Source organism: Pinus tabuliformis, chromosome 5_2 (genome assembly GCF_031772625.1).
Source record: "Pinus tabuliformis cultivar Carrire ecotype Pingquan chromosome 5_2, CPIR1, whole genome shotgun sequence".
Taxonomy (NCBI): Eukaryota; Viridiplantae; Streptophyta; class Pinopsida; order Pinales; family Pinaceae; genus Pinus; species Pinus tabuliformis.
In genome coordinates, this window is record NC_142306.1 from 339508991 (window position 1) to 339512503 (window position 3513).

Here is a 3513-nt window from a genome sequence, read left to right on the forward strand (position 1 = left end):
ATGGCATCTTCCACTGCGAATGCAAAGTCAACAAAAAAATGAGCTCTTTTGCCAAGTTCTTGAGAACAATGAAAACGTACTCGCGCATAGAATTGTTTAGTTTTGGCTTGTTTTGTTTTGTAAGTTATTGTGTACAAGGCAAGCGTCCTCATACATTTATTTTATAACTATAATCTCTGCTTCATCTTTTCAGAACCCACCCTTCAAATCTGAGTATTTGCTGGTTGAATGAGAGAGAGATTCATGGAGCGGCAAGAGCAGAGCGAAAAGCCTCATGTCGCAATATTCCCAGGATTTGGGTCGGGCCATCACATCCCACTGCTCGAGTTTGCAAAGCGGCTGAGTGTGTACCATGGCTTTTCCGTCATCTTCTTCACCGCCAAATGGTTGGGAGCCTCTCCTCACAAAGCCCTGCCGTCTTCGTCAGGGGGCATGATCCGCTTCATAGAGCTCCCTAATGTTCAGATCGAGGGGGGTCATGCCGGGATGCAGTTTTTGGTACGCATGCCCCTGCTATTGAAAAAGGCTCAAATATTAGTGGAAGATGCCCTCACATCCTTTTCGTTTCCTGTCTGCGCTTTCATAATCGACTTTTTCTGCACACCCATGTTGGATGTTGCCTCCAAACTAGAAATACCCTCCTACATATTCTTCACGTCTCCGGCTTCTCTTCTCTGCATCATGCTCTACCTTCCAACACTTGTCCAGAAATTTGAAATTTCTTTCAAAGATGTTGATTTTCCGATCGAAGTGCCGGGCCTTCCGCCGATTCCTGGAATAGATTTGCCGAGCCATCTTCAAGACAGATCTAATGTTTCGTTCAACTGGTTCATTCAACATTCCCTTCGGCTTCACGAACCGCGTGGAATTCTGATAAATACATGTCAGGAATTGGAACCTGAACAAGTAAAAGCTCTCAAGGAAGGTAATGTTCTGAGCACTGCCGAAATGCGCCCTTCCATTTATGCCGTTGGGCCGCTCATATCTTCGTATCTGTCGGCATCTAATGACAAGCACGGAAAGGAGGGCTGTCTGAAATGGCTAGACCGCCAGCCCGCCTCGTCCGTTCTGTTCGTTTCTTTCGGGAGCCGCGCCACCCTGTCGGACAATCAGATCAAGGAACTTGCTTTCGGATTAGAAGCCAGCGGGCAGCGCTTCCTTTGGGTGTTGCGTAGGGAGCCGCCTCCACCCATTGAATCCACGATGACGGCCAAAGCAAACATGAAGGAGTTTCTACCTGAGGGTTTCGAGAATCGAACCGAGGACCGAGGACTTGTAGTTCATTCATGGGCGCCTCAGATTGGTGTCCTCTCTCATCCATCAACCGGTGGTTTTCTTTCTCATTGCGGCTGGAATTCAACGATAGAGAGCATGTTACATGGAGTGCCGATGATCGCTTGGCCTCTCTTCTCTGAGCAGAGAATGAATGCCTTCTTCCTAGTGAAGAAGATGAAGGTGGCCATTGAAGCGAAGAAGGGGCCACATGGATTGGTGAAAAGAGAGGAAGTGGAAAGAGCGGCCAGGGAATTAATGGGAGGAGAGGGGGGAATAGAAATGAAGAAGAGGGTGGCCGAATTGATGGGGAAAGCCCGGAATGCAGTGGCGGAAGGAGGAAGTTCATACAACGCCATGGCCGCCGTGGCTTCTGCTTGGAAGGAAATGGGTACCACGTCTAACACACCTTCCCCTCCTGGAAAGTTGGAATATTTTGAAATCTTGTAATTCTGGAATTCAATTATATATAACCTCTCGGTTTGCGATTTCCCCGTGATTAAATTGTTTTTTAATTGTTATTAAATATAAAGCTATCCAAATAACCGCACACGCATTTGCTCTATATTATTGGGTTATTAATACGTAAAATATAATTCTGCCGTGTAAGCGAATAAACGCAACAGCAGATGGTTGCATACCCAATGCTTTTGTCGTGGGTGTTCTAGTTTCTCAGCGCTGACAGGGTATTCCTTATTATTTGAAAAAGCTGTAATTTATTAATTATGTTTTTTTACTTTGAAAGTTATAGAAATTTTGGTTATATTTTGAAAAAATTTGGTATAGATTTTTATAAATCTAAGTAAAAGATGTTTAAATGTATAATTTTAAGTGTTTTAGATATTTTTGATGGCTTTTCCACCACCAAAAACATAATTTAAATACTGCCTCTACAAGATTTTTTGAATTGTTTTTCCCTGGATCCCTGCCACTTTTAACATTCCATGGGCCTTTAAAGACAACTCCTTTCAAATTACTTTATTACAAACTTTAGAATATTTTAAAAAATTAATAAATCATTTTATTATATTTTTTAAATATGTATCAAAAATTTTAAATATATAGAAATTTATAACCAATTTTTTTTTCATGGGAAAGAGCTTAATTTTGTTGGCTAACAATCATATGATTCAAGGGATACCATATGTACTTATTTCTTTATCTTTGGGAAGATCAACTCTGATCTAATTATTATTGGGAATATTTGATGTTGGTTTATAACCCAAATTTTTTCATGGGAAAGAGCTTAATTTTGTTGGCTAACAATCATATGATTCATATGATTCAAGGGATACCATATATACTTATTTCTTTATCTTTGGGAAGATCAACTTTGATTTAATTATTATTGGGAATATTTGATGTTGGTTTTTTTTTTTTTTTTATTAATTTTTTCATTTGTTTAGCTTTAAATTAGTGTTAATTTTCTAATTTGTTTGGCTTTAAATGAGTGTTCATATTATGTTTTTGTTTATTTTTATATATTAATTAAAAAAAGGCTAATAGCCATCCATTTATAATAAACATCAAAACACTTACTTTTAACATTTCATATTGCTAAAATTAAAAAAAAAAAAAAAAAAACATAATTTAAATTATTATTATTAATTATAAATATAAGTTAAACAACAACGTCCCCAAGTAACAGGAAATGAAATACCTGGCCACAATAGAACTCATGGATCAGAAGGATTAGAATCGGACAAGGACTCTCCCACAACTATAATAGAAAATCAACGATCCATTGTAACAGCTACCCCCAACACTGGAGGATGGCGAAAGGTGGAGAAGAAGAAAGGGAGAAAACAATAGCTACTTCAATTTTATATTATTTTTTCATCTTTTGATTTCGGTGAAAACCGGAACAAAACATCTACATATGCTCTTCAGCATCTACAAAATGTAATTTTGTCTTATGAATAAAATTACGACTTTTTTCATGGGAAAAAAATAAATATAAGTTAAACATGTATACATTTAAAAGAGTAAGAAAAAAACAAATTAAACATGGAAATTTATTTTCACTTTACCATACGATCTTCAATTTATGAATAACCTTTGTTACAATACCATAGCTTATCAATACCACATACTCGAAACGATATCTCACTCCATATGACACTTTTTATTAATTAATCAATTTAAGTAAAATGATAAAAAGAGCATAACCACTTTGGATATATATATCAACGTTAATTTGTATATATTATTATGAATATTCTATAATATTCCTTGTAAGCT

General features: G+C 37.1%; 1 pseudogene; it reads left to right on the top strand.

Annotated features, from left to right (window-relative positions):
- Positions 1–243: 243 nt before the first annotated feature.
- LOC149158877 (hydroquinone glucosyltransferase pseudogene) lies at positions 244–1722 on the top strand (annotated as a pseudogene).
- Positions 1723–3513: the final 1791 nt, after the last annotated feature.